Source organism: Diadema antillarum, unplaced genomic scaffold (genome assembly GCF_040938485.1).
Source record: "Diadema antillarum isolate AM-2024a unplaced genomic scaffold, OU_Dant_1.0 scf00000199, whole genome shotgun sequence".
In the NCBI taxonomy this organism is placed as follows: Eukaryota; Metazoa; Echinodermata; class Echinoidea; order Diadematoida; family Diadematidae; genus Diadema; species Diadema antillarum.
Genome location: NW_027271088.1, coordinates 511,392 through 529,807, shown reverse-complemented (window position 1 = coordinate 529,807; position 18,416 = coordinate 511,392).

The window sequence follows — 18,416 nt, the reverse complement described above, 5'->3', positions numbered from 1 at the left end:
TTTTTTTCGCCGATCCCTGTGTAATATTTAAAGGGATCGTACAATTCTGGTTGAGACCTAATTTCAGGTTTCTAACATTTTTTGGTGAGATAATGAGAAACCTCTTATGAAATATGAAAGAGCATGTAGTTCTATGAGGAATTCAACTTTTATTTGATGAAAATTAGTTTTGAAATGGCTGAGATATCCAAAAAAGAGCAATTCTAATTAAGTGTGGGACCCACACTTTATCACGATCGCTTTGTTTTACTTTATTTTTGGATGTTTCAGTCATTCCAAATCCGATTTTCATCAAATAAACTTTGACTTCCTCTTAAAATGGTATGCTCTGTACTATATCATAAGTGTTTTCTTGGTATCTCGCAAAAAGTTAAAAGCCCAAATCTCATCTCCACCAATACTGTGCCATCCCTTTAAGCCGTAGGTACCTACCCCATCTACGTTTGTGATTAAAGATACAATGTATGTAGTGTGCTACTAAAAAGGAGCCGCTTAATGAAAAGTGAGAAAAAAATCTCTTTGGCGAGTAGCTAGGTGCCTATACGAGTAAACACCTGTGAGAAGGTCTCCTGATTTTCAGGTGCAATTGTACGTGAATTCTTACCCAATCTTGTTTTGGTAAAGTAAGACCTCACAGAACTGAAACGCCTATAGAAATCAAACATACATACCAAATATTAATACAGTATGTCCCAGAAAAAAAATACAACAGCACCCTCCGCACCAAGAACTTTGAAAATAGATAATTAATCCAAATATACTTTCAGGTTGTGAAACTATAACTTATGAGGCCTATCCACGTTTTACAGAAAATCCCATTCAATCTGCTTCAGCGGTCAAAGAGAAATTAGGATTTTTGCAGAGCATGTCAGGAATCCGTTCCCTCCAAGTTCTGTCCATTGCGTTCACACATGAATATGCAGTTCCAAGAGCATCCAAGTGCTAAACTGGGAAGAATCAGACTCATGACCTGCTTATATCCACATTTCACTGTGACCACTTAACAAAACTGAATGGATTCTTCTGCAAAATATAGCTAAAATGTTACATTTTAGGACCCTGAAACAGTATGCAGACAGTTTAATCATAATAATATATGGGAAGTTATCAATGCAAAAATCCGGTTGTAATTTTTTTTTTTTGGGGACATACTGTATATACTAACGGAATACAGACCGCAAGGACTGTAGGACTATGGCAGCCACAGCTATTTTTAGATCCAAAGAATAATAACTGAATCATTTTATCATGAATTTCATATAATCTTGGTCTCATTTATTAGAAAGCTTTATCTATACTGCACTTATAGTAGATGCAAATTAAATGACATTTACTGGTAAATGACTATTTTGTTGCTCAACTGTTGTGTGTTGTATAACAAGGGAATCACTGGTACGGTATGTCTCCTGAGCCTTGCGGCTTTCTCTGTGAACTCATCGACACATTTTTACACTGTACATAGGCCTATTTCTGTTTTTTTTTAATTATCAATAACAAGTGAATTGAATCGAAAAAAAAATATTCATTAGTAGAAAATTGAGCAAAGAAAATGGCATTGACCATCGGGATTCGAACCCGAGACCGCCTGATGCAATAGCCCTGTGCTCTACCGACTGAGCTATAGAAAGCCCTAGTTCAGTGTTCGTCCCAGAAACCCTAAATTCTCATTGCTCGGATGGTCAGCTATAGCAGTATGTTTGTGTGTGACACACACATACACACTTGAACCTGGCATAAGCCCTCCAAGGATAATTCAACTTGGGGATAAATGCGAGGGATCACCGAAGTGATGTTTTTCTGTTTGCGTTAAAAAAAAATATATTGTGTAAATTGTCAGTTTATGATAGAGGTTTTGAACTGTATAACGTATCGGAGCAAACTTCACTGCTATGATCGTGATTGTGAGTCATATCTACCTGATTATTGCTCACAGTCACGTTTCTTACTAATACTCAGATGTATAAATGGTATTAATGATTACATTCTTAACAGCGCTGTTGATTATGATAATGGCAACATAGTCTCTTTAAGATGTGCATGTAGGCTTAGACGAGACTGAAAGGAATTAAGGGGGTATACAGGAAGAGGACATGACAGCATGTAGCTTATCGGATTTTTTTTTTTAAAGTGAACATGGAACAAATTATTGAAGCAAGAAACATTATGTGTGCAAGCAAAGTGTGCACGGAGAAAGAAAGGAAGACATCTAGTACGAGTCATCTCCGTATTTAAATTACCCAAGATGCATTCACATGGAAAACTTTGAAATGCTACAATTTGGCAATTTTATACGTGTCTCATACTTTTGCGTTCAAACATGAATTATGAGCATAATAAAGAATGTTATTGTAGTCCAATAATCAGTTTAAATTACCGAGTATAGATGCTTCAATAATTGCAGGCCTGTAGTTGCAGGTTTGGGAGTTCAGAGATCGGATTGGTCATTAACTGCATGGTTACTGCAATAGTACCCGTACATACATGTAGAAGCAACTGCATTTACGTAGGCATTTTTACATAACAACAATACTCGAGGCATTAAGAAACTGAGTCGAGAGTAGGTGCATAATTTTACACTGATTAATGATTCATCTCCCTTATGTCATATATTACGACAACCCTTCTGTTTTCCATTCTATTGGAGCTAACAATGAAGTTCTTCAGAAAGTAGCCTTTTTGTTAATCTCAAATTAATGATAGTAGGAGACACAAAAATTAGTAATCAATGCCAAATTATAATCTATGAGAGTAAATTGGACTCAAAATAAATGGGGGAATCTAACGAAAAGCACAATGTATGCTTGTGGGAATTAGGTCCTGAGAAAAGAAGTCGTCACAGACACATTCCGTCATAATATAATAAAATAAAAAAATACATAAAGAATATTAAAGAACACATTATTAGGCCTTTATGTTAGAAGATTGTGTAGATAATTATACTGATTGAATTGATACCGTGTCTGACGTCGGAATTTGATATTAGATATTTCATATAAATCTTAATGCAATTATTTCGGAATCCTTTTTTTTTTCTTAGTTATGATTGTGAAGTCCATTAATGCACACAGCACGACGTACCTTGCACACCTTCAGCCACAACACTCCTGCTCTTTTTGCGATTCTTTTTTTTTTTCCACTGTACCTCTTTCTCAGGCCACTATCATTTCAAGCACACGCCTACGATATGTGGTCTGCAGCATTTTTCTCGTCCTTATAAACATTCTGTTCTTATCTGGTGTCGATTATCATAGTTGATAATAGATTTGCAAGTTATGTTTTAACTGTATCTCTTGTCCGTAATGCTGGAAAATATTACTGATGAGATTATTTTGTATTGAAATGATGAAAAATGCAAAAATAAAACAAAACGAACAAAAATAAATATAAGCAGATTCATAATTAATTACATACTGATTAATAATTCCTTTCCCTTATTTTACATTACTGTAACGACTTACAACCTGCATACATTTTTCTGTTGGAATTTACATGTTCAGTTCTCAGGGGATAGGCCTTTTCTTTTAATGGAAATAGGCAGACAACACAAGTAATCAATGCGATATTTATATTCAATGAGATTATCATCATTAGCTGCTATTCATTTGGACCCAAAATAGCGTGTGGGGAACTTATAGGAAAGCACGTGCTTTTGGAGTATAGTGCCCCAGAAAAGAAGTCGTAACAGACACAAAAACGCACATAACATGTTCAAACCCCACGCACACATGGATACATCTGAACGGGTGATGTTCGTTATCTTGAAGGAGTGAATAACGGAAAAGAGTGAATTTAGAGTGAAATTGGAGTGAATTTTGAGTGAAAATAAACATTTTCACTCAAAATTCATGCACTCCCTTTCACTCTCACTCTCTGAGGTCACTCTAAAATTACAATAATCGTATAATAATACCTCAGGGATCACTCGAAAATTTTGGAGTGATCCCTGACACACACACACACACACACACACACACACACACACATATATATATATATATATATATATATATATAATAATATATAGTTGAGACAATATATATATATACATACATATATATATATATATATATATATATATATGTGTGTGTGTGTGTGTGTGTGTATGTGTGTGTGTGTTTAAACCTATGATTATAATCATATTGAAAAATTATGGAAGAAAGACCTATAGGATTGAAATTCACGAGGGACCCGCCCTCGTAGATTTCCAGATTAGAGGTATTTGCTGTCAATAGAAGCTATCCAGAAGCGGAAATCCATTGCCTGTCTGACTTGGATTTTCTGATTTCTTTTTTTCATGTTTTACTACATGCAAAGATTTGAGAGATGGGCCCCAGTAACATCGGTGGGTACATTCTATGCACTTGACAGAGCTGATTATAGTGTATTCATTTCAACCTCAGAATTCTGAAACCAGTCACTATATCCTTACCCAAGGCAGTAAGAATGGATCTTGTGCAAGGAGCTTTATCTAATAGATAATTATATTCGTGGCCCATTTTGCTAATTGGCTATTAACCAAGTCAACCCTAAGTCAGAAAAGCTGCACGTTATCTCGACCTCTAATGCTGGTTATGCACCGGGTACATTTTTTTGTTCAACCAAATTACATTCTCGCTTTTCAGTAATTCATATATTCGTGATTAAGTCTAGGGCGTTCTTCACATAAGTTTTCACCCTATGAAAACTCGCGTTGTTACAGTGTGGATAACAAAGGGGAAAAGATTCACGACCAACTCCCGCACCCGGGGTCTCGTGAGAAAGTCGCAAAGGGCTTTGTACAGTCTGTGACGTCAATTGTTCCCATACATTATGCAACTCGATAACATTTCTGATGGATTATGCATTCGGTCAAGATAATCCTTGCACGATGCCCTTTATTTGGTCGACAAACAATCCTTCGAGTGAGTTCGAAAGCAAAATGCTTTGTTACTCTGAAGTGAGGTACCTTCAACTTAAGAGAAAACATGTGAAAAAAAAATGGAAGATTATTGACAGCGAGAGTCTCATGTACTTTTTATAACGTCAAGTTTGTACGATAAACAAAACGGTCAAAATGGGATTTTCCCTCATGGAGGGTGCAAAATAGGGGAACCGAAGATGGAAAGTAAGAGCCAAACAAATAGAAGGAGAACAACAGAGGGATGACAAAAGAGCGAAAAGAGAGATGGGGGGGGGGGGGGGGGGGACTTAGGTGTTCACTGTCCTCTAGAGTATACGTCATGATATAAACATAAAAGAAAGTGCATAACCCAAATTATCAGTGCCAAGAGCAGTGACACTTATGTACTTCAATTAAAAATGAATAAAAGCTTGACATGTTTGCCAATGATGATGGTGATGGTGTAAGTGAGAGAGAGAGAGAGAGAGAGAGAGAGAGAGAGGGAGAGAGAGAAAGGGAAAACGAGAAGTGTAAATAGAAATGACTGATGACAAGTAGTCTTTCTTCTTGTTGTTCCCTGATGCCTCATAAGACTGCGAATAAGCATTTTTAAGTTTATATGACCCGATCTAGATTTACCGAAATTCGAAGCAGTCAAATTGAAGCGATAACCTGAGAACAGAATTGATCGGATTGTTGGACCTATGGAGAAAGAGGGAAAAAGAGGGAGGGAGAGGGAGAGATGGAGGGAAGAGAGGGAGAGAGAAGGAGAGATAACAACACCCAAAAACATGACGGTGGATTGGAGACCGCAATTTCCTGCAGGCGGGATCTGTGAAATCCCCAATATGCAAATTTTGAAACTCCTCACTCACATGGGCTGTCGAGTAGGTTTTCAGGCCGATGTAGCCTAGTTGCAGCCACTGGTGAAATAGGTTTAAGAACGCAATACGTGTAGAATAACCCCAATAAAGTTACTACATATATTTCATACACATCTATTGCAAGGGGAATATAGAGTGAAATAAAGAAATACAAGAAAATCTCACCTTCCCGTTCAGAGATCATAATCCAAGGTTCACTCAGTCTTGATGGATGGTAAACCTTAATCCTACAGGAATTGCCATGACAACTTTTCCGACGACAAACACGAGAAATATTATGATCTATGATATAATTCATAAGAGTTAGATCAAGCACGATTAGATTTTTTTTTCGCTCTCCGCTTGATGACCTCGGATTTCGCAAGAATCTGTTGTTCATTTAGTCTGGTATCTTCCTTGGTTATTTATGTATTCATTTATTTTTTTGGTGAATATCTGTTCAGAAAACTGACTAAACTTTATTTCTCGAAGCTTTGTAAATACAGTACTGTCCTCGCTGCAGCAGCATATTCCTATCACTAATTTCATCCTCCTTCCCCTAAATGCCAACGTCGTATGTGTTGCTGTTTTTCTTCCGGAAAGGAAGTGTGTTAATCGTTTCGGAGGAAGAAAGATCTGTAGCTGTTTGGTCATCTTATGAAGAAAGTTTAGATTTCCCACGTAGGTAAAGTGTGGTTTACAGCGGTTGATATGTATTTCAAGAAGGGTTGCTATCGAAATGATCTGGGTCACGAAACTTCCTGTGGGATCTGACGTTAAGATGAACAAGGAGATAAAGGCGCCATATATCATATCAGGAGATTTTTATGTGGCTGTGATATGGATGCTGTCTTATCAGCCTGCTGCTTTATTTGCAATGACGATTTTCAACGAAAATTAGTGTCTCCCTTGATATTTGAATAAATAACCAGAATATATATTGGAATATCTAAAGTCTGTACCAGAAGTACACGAGGCATCCACACGAAGCTGTAGGACTTGACATGTCCATAAACTATAATCGCCTGTAGATAATGGGAAGTAAGCGGATAAAGGCTTTGGCAAAGAGAACATTATGGCGTCAGTGAAGGCGCCATTTTATTGCTATAGTGTATATGGCATGTGACATAGAAGAACACGCTTGAATCATATTATCATGCTCAATTAGGAGGAGCCATTCCTTGACGAAATAGGCCTACAAGCATTTCACAGCTTTTGTTATCTGATAACTTAAAAACGACTTTAAGAAGCAAGCAAACAAACAAATAGACAAAAATATACAAACAATGCATTCAGTTGTACAGATCCTGTTATACACATTGCACAGTCGTCTGAATATCAATTCTGTACATCTTTCTTTCGAACACACATTTCTTTTATCATTTTTATACGTTCAGGAAAATGATACAACTTTGATCAATATATTATGCAAGTTGCGGTTTAATTCTGGTAACTTCAGATAAAATTGATAAATAGCGTTCTTGAAGTGATTGTAGTGACGATCATACCATCGTTATGTACCGTTCTACTCAAATTTGCTTTAGGATTCCACCATTCACGACTGTCAAACGTGATTAAACAGCAGAAGAAGTAGGTAGTAGTGGTCTTATGAATGACAAAATTTAATGCAAAAGTATGAACCAGCGAAGTATAGAGCATATTATACAGACATAAGTTATTCTCTCTATACATTTTGATCCTTCCAATTTCAACGTTAATCTATCTGCTTGGGTATTAAAGTACGTGGCATAATCATGACATGATGTGTTCTTGAATGAATAACTGAATAAAATGGTATCACGTTTTATTCATAAATTTCGCTACAGAGCATGGTTGTGCAACCATAAATTCTAAATTGCTAGCACTTATACTCTAATTGCATTCTTTAAATACGCTGTTCGATCAATGTAAAATCAACATGAAGTTCGGCAAGTTATGCATAATAATGTTGAGCACATGACTTAAATTCAAGATGATGCACTGATGGATAAGATACAATTCTAGCCCTATACTGTGATAACTTATCATCAGTGACTTAATAATCAAGTCTTCGTGTTGACATATTATATATACATATATATATATATATATATATATACTACAATTATATATGTCAGGCTTTTATTCCATCACTTTGTATCTCTTTCTGTCATTCTTTGATTTTCATGAGCTTTTCTTCCCCCATAAAAAAAAACTTTCTCTTCAAATATTTTTGGGGGTTCACTGTACTAAATTTTGGCATTATTTTAGTGTGGAAGACAGCAAATATTCGATGTTCATTCGGAATGCGTGGACGACATTATTATTATCAACTGCTGTTGACAACTTTGACTGACTCTGTGCAATATATATATATATATATATATATATACATACATACATACATACATACAGAATATTTTTCAATCTAGCCTGGCATTTTTGAACTGGTAAAAAATATTTGGCCTGTAGTATTGAAAGCTTCGAAAATGGGCGAGACTGGAAAGGTTGAGACATAAAGAAGATCCGACAGGTCACGGTGAGTGTAAAGAAAGGAAAGTTCAAATTACGGCCGCATGGATATCCATGCATGAATTATTACGACAAACGAGCATAGTGAACTATACAAAGAGTGAACCTCATTGAAACCAGACCAATGACTTGAGGATTCAAAATTTTAAATCACCTGGGTTAGGATCTTAATGAATTCGTAATCATGATGACAACAAAAATACGGGAAAATTTTCGTCTGTATCTTGAATAAGCTGGGGTAGGACAATAGTGTGAGGTATAGTGCGCAGCTCAGCTTGAGCGATTACAAAGATTTACCTCGTCTTTACTTGGTTTTTGTTATATGCGGTTCGTCTTAGTGGTATGATAAGAAGACGGGATAAAGAGAAAGCTATCAGCTTGCATGAGTCCCACTGACATCACTATAGGAAAAACAGTAAATGCATCCATCCTGTTTATGAACACTAACTTATCTATTCCTCTCCCTCCTTTCTCTCTCTCTCTCTCTCTCTCTCTTAGTACAATGATAATACATTAATGTATATGCACGTATATATTATATATGCATACATATACATAAATTAATGATAGAAATGTCTGACTTTGTTGAATGCTCATCAACTAGATGCATCATACACGATGCCACTTAGACCAACAAAATCAAAAGCTCAGCAGAATATCAAAAACTTCCCGTTAACTTCTCACATCAACTGCAAATCCCAAACGTAAGAAGGATCTTTAAAACAGTAGGCAAGACAAAAAACAAACAAACAAACACACAAACAAATAAAACCACACACACTCAGCACATTATTCTCCAGCAATAGTTCAGAAATTAAGGGAAAAAGCAGAACACTCCCGTACACTCTTCGACTTTCCAAGACCACACCATCAACATCAAGGATCTCTGAATAATTGTCGGGATCGAATCCGTCCATAAGAATCTCTCCCGTGTAATGAACTCGAAACGCTTCATCCAAAATGTCTCAATGTCTATAAGACTGACCCTCTACGCCCAGCCCCTCCCCCACAAGTACGTTATGTGCCAGGATAACCAGTCACGTCTCGAGGCTTGCTTTACAAATTCCCGCCTACGTTTTTCACACACCACTGACACCATCGGGATATAAACAGGGACCACACTGAATAAAAAAAAAAAAATCCCTTTCCATTCGCTCTTGATTCACTCTCGTATATGACTTTACAAAATACACGTGATTTTGAGCTATTTGTCGCAATATGCATTTGAATACGAGGCGCGCTTAAGTACTGTTCGGTTCTGATTTGCTAACTTTGTTCATAATTTTATGATCTTTATGTATTCGTATGTCTATATGATTAGTGTCTGTGCATAATAATAATGTCTATGTATAAATTATGGCTATAAAAGGGAGATCATATTTATTCATGTCCATCTCTCTTGACAAAGCTGAGATAGACAAAGCTGGCTGAAAACAAATAAATAAAAAAAAAATCAGATGAAAGCCTGTTTTAACACATCTGAAGCTACGGTCACAAAGGTTCGTACGAACGATGCATTCGTACGAATGTCACTGTTCGTACGAATTCTGGAGTTCGTAGAGATTCGTAGATGGGGCACAGATTCGTACGGCCTTCTTACGAATTTCGTACGATTGCTGTTTAATTCGCAAGAACAACTTGAGACCTTCCAGAGAAACGAAATGATTTTCAGTTATACAATGGCCCTAGCATTCCTACGTTTTTCATAAGAATGCCTTGAGTTACTCTTTCGTCAGACTTTCGGCCATCTTATGATTTATTTTTGTCATAAGATGGTCGTATGTGCAACTCACGGCACTCTCAAGTCATTCGTAAGAAGATTTTACGATTTTTTTGTATATTTTGTCGGGTTGTTAAAAAGACGCTCCGTCGAAAATTCTGTAACAGTTGAAAGTTTTATACTTCAAGATGGCAGTAGTGTCAAGGAGACTACAACTGCAGCTGCATCTACAAATAGAGGAGGAGGAGGAGGAGGAGGAGGAGGAGGAGGAAGAAGATCTCCCCCTCTCGCTGCTTCCTCCTCATCTCCCTCCTTTCTTTTCTTTACCTTCCCCTCTTTCCCTTTGATTGCCTTCCCTTTTGGTCCCATATTTAACAGAGATGCTTTCTTGTCGAACACCTCGAACAGAGTGAGGATTTGAACTTCGCGCGTTTGGCTTTATACCACCTAAAAGTAAAACTCAACAGTTGCACAAAATGTGTACCTACGCCTTACGAGTCCCCTACGAACGCCTTACAAACTCGAAGATTTGTTCGAAAGAACGCCGTACAAATCCGTTCGTAAGGCATTCTTACGAAAGACGTAAGAGCCCTCTATGATCGACTTATGCCGTTCTTACAATCATCGTAAGAATTTAAGGCTTCTAGAATTGTCTCTCGACCCTACAAAATCTTGCGTAGTTCTTACGATGTTCGTACGACGTTCGTACGGCCGCCTTCCGAGGAGAGAGTTTCGTACGAAGTTAAAAAAAATATCTCTGACAAGACCATCGACTAGGCTACGGGCTTACGAACGGTCTACAAACGGTCTACGAACGCTGGTTTCGTACGGCCTTCTTAAGAAGATCTTACGAAATTGTCTAAAAATCGTTCGTACGGCGTTCGTAGCAGTTCTTAATGGTATTTGTGACCGAGTCATTACCGCAGAAACGTCATGACAACATCCGGAGAATAAAATTCCTCTTAAATTCCAATAAAATCGCAGAATGCGAGGGGTATTGTTTTAAAAACACACACACACACACATACACAGAAAACCTTACCCGATAAGGTTTCTACGAAGGGAGTGTGCCACTGATGCGACTGCCACACCTACCGACTGCCACACCTACCGCCCAGCGCTATTTTTAGATTGTTCACATACAATCACTGATCTCAACTACTTGCAAAAAATGCGGTGTTAAAAGTGTAACACCAACCGGGTGTCAAACTGTGGGTGTTAAATTTGGTGTTAAATTGACACAATTTGACACCCCCTTCGGTGTTAATTTAACACCAACATTCTCTCATTCATTGGGTGTTAGATTCTCGGTGTTAAAATGACACCCAAGTGGTGTTATAGTTTTGTCATGAAAAGGGGGTTTTCACTAATAACACCGTATCGGTGTTAGTTGTCCACCAGAGAAAGTCACGTGTTCGCAGTCCGATGATCTTATTGGTTACACATGCCAATGCCTGAAATTTGTTGCTGTGGCGCGGAGTCGTCAACGTCTGTCATCGCGATAGTCAGGTTTTCGATGTCGTCTGGGGCTAAAAATGACATTGAATCTATGATGGTGACTTTGCTAAGTCTGTCAGCGGGGATAAGTATCTTTTAAGGTAATTATTTCCTGTACCAGTTATTTTCTATCATAAACGATGTGCATGATTTTCACGGATTTCATCGCATATAGGCAACTTTGTCTTTGCACGCACATAATACTATAGTATACTATGTACAGCTGTAGCGCAGCATACTAAGTACATGTAGCCTATATATAGTGTTTGCCATACATAATAGGCCATAACACCAACGCGCTGCAGCGGGGCATTGAGTCCGAATTTCGCTGAGGGTTCCTTTGTCCAATAATTGCATTTTGAAAATATCATCAAATTTTAAATATAAAAGGTTCCGTGGCATTTTGTATTGTTATTGATGTAGTTTTCTTACCTCTGAGGCTCTGATGCGGATCTTTGTTAGCGCGCAAATCATTACCCGCTACTGACGTGCACGAAGACGAAGTTCGAACAATGTTTGTGTGTACATGTTCGTAGGTATACTGGTAGGCCCCTAGGCCTACTATATTTTTTGTAGGGCCTACTGTAACTGTTCTAGGTCCAAACTGTTAGGTTTAAATTAGTACTAGGTACTAGTAGCAAATATCGCTCTAAAAAGAGCGTAAATACCCGATTAAAGGGGCTGGGTGGGGGGTTCTCCCGACCCGATTTTTGTTTATCACAACAGGTTACGTGATGTTTTCAGTAACTACACGTAGGAACGTAGGGGCCTATATAGGACGCTAGTGTTTGCGCGTGGATCTTACGTTAGAATCTACTAACTAGTTTCTAATATGAGTACTACTATTTATTTACTATTTATTTATTTAGTTTGCTAACCGCTTACAAATTTACATTATATAAGAATATGCTCTTATAAAGTTGATGACGTCACATGCATGTAAAACCGGTATTTCCACCGAGTCCATGCATGTTAAGACTCTAGACTCTAGATCTAATTGTAAGGTGCGAGTTCAAGGGTAGCGAGAAACAGAATCACAGCCCATATTAATAACTGGCAGTTCTCTGTCTGAGAACTGATCCTAAATTTCACAAATGAGTCAAAATGGAATACATGTATCATCGCTTTTTTCATGATTCAGGTGAGGGAATGTACGTCTACTTTGATGGTAGTATTTGTTGAAATAATCTCTTGGAAAAAAAAAAAAACCCTTCTGGAATATGCCTCTTCCCCATACTTATGTTATTGCCACACTTAATGATATTGGCATTAGTGCACTTGAGAATCTTGAAAATGACAGAATTGCAAAAAGACCTTTTATTATCTATCTAAAAAACCTTGAAAATGAGAGTAGATCAATTGCAAAATGGCATTTGATTTTTCCATTTCTCAAATAATATTTGCATAAATGTACACTGCCTAAAGATGATGAATACCTGGAAGCAGGATATTATTGCCCCCCCCCCCCCTGACTAATTAAAACGAACTTGAAATTATGAGCATATCTCAATTAGGTATATAATAGAATCACCGACTCAATTAATCTGAAGCCACCTGAACAAAACCCTTTGTTTTCTGCAGTTCTGATCAAATCTTTCATGCACACAAGATAAATCTGTTTCATGCACTTGTATACAGTAAATACACTAGTGCAGTTATGTGGATGTTCAGTACTTTGAATCCTAAGCCAGTGCATCACACCTTGCGCACCAGTTTGACAGTTTGAGGACTTGTAGCCACTTGATAATTATGTATGTTCATGGTCCTTACACGTGCAGGTTGAACAGTACTTCTCACTCCTTCTCCCAGGCAACGATGCCAAGCTTTTTTGAGCAGTAGCCAGTTTTTGGTGGAAGGTCTTGTCAAGCTAGCAAGAGGAAAGCCTTCAGAAACCACAGTCAGTGAGCTGTTGAGTTTGCTGGGAGAACACATGCGGAAAACTGATGTGGATTCATGAGACTTGGAGCAATCATCAAATAGTGTACCACCAGACCTGGTAGCAGTCAGGGTATGCACAATACTATAGGTTTTGAAAGCCCCTTTTTTATGTTCTAGATGTCTATCCATCCAATATCGTTTCTTGTGTATCATGCCGCAAGTGGAAAACAATCATCTGTGAATGAAACTTGGTAAGGCTATGTAAATCCAGGGGGCGTTCCACAAAACTTGTCATTGGTGACAACTGTTATAAGTAGCTGAAATCTTTGCATCTGACAATACATTTTATCAAACGTTTCCCTGGAGTCGATGAGGGTCATGAGGTCAATAATCAAGGGTCAGGAGCCCTTCATTATGAAAAAAAAATGCAGGAAATATCTTGTGACTTTGATTTTTCGAAGGCAGATGAATGGATTTCACCAAACTCAATTGTAATATAAAAGTTCACAGTCACAAATCAATATGTAATGTAATTTTGTTATTTTGGAGATGCTGATGAAATAAAGAAGAGTTTTTGTTTCTTGTTTTTTTTTTTAAAGAAGTCACACAACAACCCATGGGTTCATCCTACATGAAGGATCATATGTTTTACTTAATGCTCCCTGATTATGCAGTGCAATTCACTGATAATTTCTGTTGATACCTGGATACTTTGTTAATGAGTCGTAGAATATATTGTATATAACATGCATTTCTTACAACACAGCATAGAATGTAAGTAACCTGCAAATCCTTCTTGTACTCTTTCTGCTTCCACCTGTGAACCAGGGCGCAAGGATTGTGCAAGATTGCTGCACATGGCTTTGGCTATAGACTACCTTATCCGATTTCAAAAGGTAAGTCTACATGACTATAAGGTTTGTTCAAATATGATGCGACAAACCCCCTGACATTTTTAGTGTTCAGATATGGTGTGCCGAACCACGCCACTTTCATTATGTTAATGAATGCACATGACTAAAAAAAAAAATAAGATAAAGATAAACTCATGACATTGTATCTTCACTTACTTTTGAGCTTGATTGCACCATAACTTCTTGCCACTGTGTGGCAAAATATATTCCTCTTGCCTCAGTGTTTTGTTTTGTTGCATTTTGATCTGTTTATTTGTTTGTTTTTTACCATCTCATATCGCATTGATTTGTGCACTAAAATGTTGCCGGAGTTTGACTCATCATATCTGAACAAGCCTTTATGAGTCATTTTGGACAGGCAATTAGAACTCACAGTACTTTGGTATTCTGAAAATGAAATTGATTTTTACGAGTTTAATTGATTTTGCATTTTCTACTTTCTATGATCTGTTTTTGTATTAGAAAAGAAATTAGAGGTCAAGGGAAATTTTCTGGGTTTTTTTTTTTTTTTTTTTGGTGTTGTTGGACTATGTACTTTATTAAGATCACTTGCTTTTCAATGTTTCACAGGTTAACTTTTTTTTTTTTTTGGATGTTGTGAATATTTTTGCGCACTTGCCTTTGTCAGGGTTATGTCCTGATGTCGACGAGAACTTTACCCGTGAATGCTTCAAAGTCGATCCTTAAACTTTAAAGATTGTCTTCCCCATATTTAGGCTAAAATTTTGAAGTTGCTTTTTGATCAGTCACGAATAAGAGAAAAGTGATAAATTTCAAAGCTTCTTTAAGAAAAAATAGGTATAAGTGAGTTTTAATTGTGAAATTATAGTGATCTTTAAGTAAAATGGAATTAGATCCATTTATTATCCTCTGCCAAGAAGTGGTGCCTGAATTGTTATGGTTTTGAGTAGTCCATCCCTCCGTGTGTGTGATAGCTTGAAATCTGTTAAAATAATCATAAATGTGAATAAAATGTGTTAAGCCTATGTATGACTGAGTCTATCAAATTGCATTATGGAATCGAAATAAGGGTCACAGTCAAATTTGTCTAGTTTTTATTCGTAATAGATTCATACAATGTCTGTTTGTTTTTCATTGTTTCCTTAAATTTTCAGCCTGATGCTAGTTTTGATCACCACTTGACGAGGGAAAGCAGAAGAAGATGCAGCTCTTGATGCAGCTTGCTTGCTTGAAGATCAGAAGATGCAGCTTGCTTGACAGAGGACGTCAGAAGGATAACATACATGTGTACCAATATTACTTCATTGTTGACCACTTGGTACTACCCTGCCCTCGTGATATCATTCAGAGTGCCTTCGACACATTGTTCAAAGCACATTAAATATGTGTTTTGTCTACGGTATGCAAAACCTCTCATCAACCTTTGGACATTTGGAATTACCCCGAGTTCGTGAACCGAGATCTAAACTTTCAAATAGATAATGAAGTGATGCATTCTTTAGGAGTTCCCACTGAAACTGCTTTTTTTTCACTGTTTGCCATACGAACATGGACTGAGTGATGGACAAACAATAAATTGCGCCCAGGGGGCCTGTGTACGGACATAATTTGATTCGTTCAATGGTTTTAGAAGACACTTGAAGAATCATCATTGTGACAATGAAACTGTGAAGATACACCAAGTCCAGTTCTATGGAGGAACCGAGATAGAGACTGATGATATACAGTTGATGAAGCAGTACTCTCCATTAGTCGATGACAGTTTTTGATGAGGAGGTGATTACCTTTAGTCCAGGGGACATTGAACAACGACCTTGTAATTTTTACATGTCCTAGTTTACATGTGTCAGTATGGAGTAATGCATTACCATGGTAACATCAAATTTTCATAAAGATTACAAATACAGAATGTGGATCAAGCTACTCAGTTTTAAATCAATTCTGTTGAAATTCGATTGTCCAGAAATCTGTTGCCATGGCAATTGCAGTTTTTAAACAAATCATACAAAATTGTGTGGATCACGCTGCTCTCTTAGTTTCTTTTTTTTTTTAGCATTTAAATTTGAATTTGATACGTATGGTCACTATGATAATATGTTATCGTGCAAGACACTTTTTGTGGGGGTCATAAATCCGTTTCCATGGCAACAGCATCTTCATACAAATCATCCACAAGTACAATGTGGATTCAGCTAACTTCCTCAGATTTTGAGCATTTGACTTTAAATTTGGCACATGTGACCACTGTATTATGTACCTGTGCAAATTTTATTTTTCGTCATTGTCAAATAGTATGTTGTCAAGTTAATGGTATTTTATAATGAGAATCGTATAAACTACAAGTGGATTGAGCTTACTCTCTCAATTTTTAGCAATAACCTTGAGATATGACACCTATATATTGTGACAAGATAAATTCTAGATGTGCAAAACACTTTTCTCGTCAATGTTAAACAATGCGTTGCCATGCTAACTTATTTTTTTTTTTAATACAAAGCAATTGAAGATATTGTGATTGACTCATAACTCCCTCATGTTTTAGGCATTTGACTTGAAATTTGGCACGTGACCACTGTAGGGCGCTAATGTGCAAATGTCATCTTTTGTATCGGTCAAAGAAAGTATTATCATGGCAGTGACATTTTCAATTTAAAAACTTACACAACAGTTGATTATGCAATCTCCCTCAGTTTCTGAGCATCTGGCCTGAAATATTGCACAGAGTGCTAATGTAATGGCAACCATCTTTTAAAATGAAAATCAAACAAAAAATACTGTGAATTGGGTGAGCTCCCTCAGTTTTCTAGCATTTGACTTGAGGTTTCGCTCATGTAACCAGTGTAATCTTAAAATGAGTCGCACACTGATCTCACTGTTGAGTAATCTTGCTATGGTAACAACTTTTGTTACATTGTACTTTTTTTTCAACAAAAGGCGTACAAGAATATCATGAATTGAGCTAACTTGCTAAGTTTTAGGTGGGGGTATCAATTACATCCAGTTCGAGTTGAAAATATTGGCCCAAGAAGGCCTTATGTGTGTCATTTGAATATTTAAATGATCCGAATTTCACATGCTTGTATCGTCACTTGCAATAGCATTGATCAAAAGAAAGAGTATAATTTTTTTTTTTAATGTTAACATTTTACAACCAGACTGGATGATCTATGTTGAATATTTGAATTTTACAGCTGAGTAGGCAATTCAATTTGAACATTTGAATGATAGAGCCAAGAAGATATAATACTAGTATCAATTTCATTTGAAAATTCAACTTGATAGTGCCAAGAAGGCCAAAGGTATTCAGAGTGAGTATTTGAATTTGATATTTTAGCCTACAATAGCCATAATGTATCTCATTTGCATAGATAATCAAAGAACCAACTGACAGGGTCAAAGGTATTCCATTTTGATACTTATATTGTAGAGATGAGGCTTTCATTACATGTAATAGAATTATTGTGTTTTGTTGTGACAGACAGAATTTATTAAATATTTTGATCAACCTAGTAGCACGTGACTGTCTTTCACCTACTTACATTACTGTGTTATTTTGTGCGATTGAATGTGGAGAGTGTGAAATGATGTCGAGGTATCGACACTTCAAATTGTTAATAAGTTGGCATCACTTGGAATTTATTTCTCACTCAGAAGCGTTGAATCAACACTTCTGTGGTGTCAAATAAACACCAAATAATGCAAACTTATAACACTTTGAAGTGTTAGAATAACACCATGACAGGTGTTGGGGTATAGATTCTAACAACAAATAGTGTTGAAGTTACACCGTCATTGGTGTTAAAGGGTGTCAAAAGAACACCAAAGTGGTGTCAACTTATCAATAATCTAAGTAACACCAAAGCTGGTGTTGGTATATTTTAACACCACGGGTGTTGAACTTACACCATAACTGGTGTTGAACTTACACCATAACTGGTGTTGGGATGTCAAATGAACACCATTATGGTGTCAACTTCTTAACACTCTCTTAAGTGTTGAAAAAACACCGAGGCTGGTGTTGGTATATTTTTACACCCTTTAACACCCATGGGTGTTGGATATTTTAACACCAGAGACGGTGTTACTTCAACACCAGATGGTGTGGTCCTTTATTGAAGTTCGGCCGGTGTTAGATTCAACACCAGTGGTGTTAAATCTAACACCACTGTTTTTGCAGTGGGTGTGTCAATCAT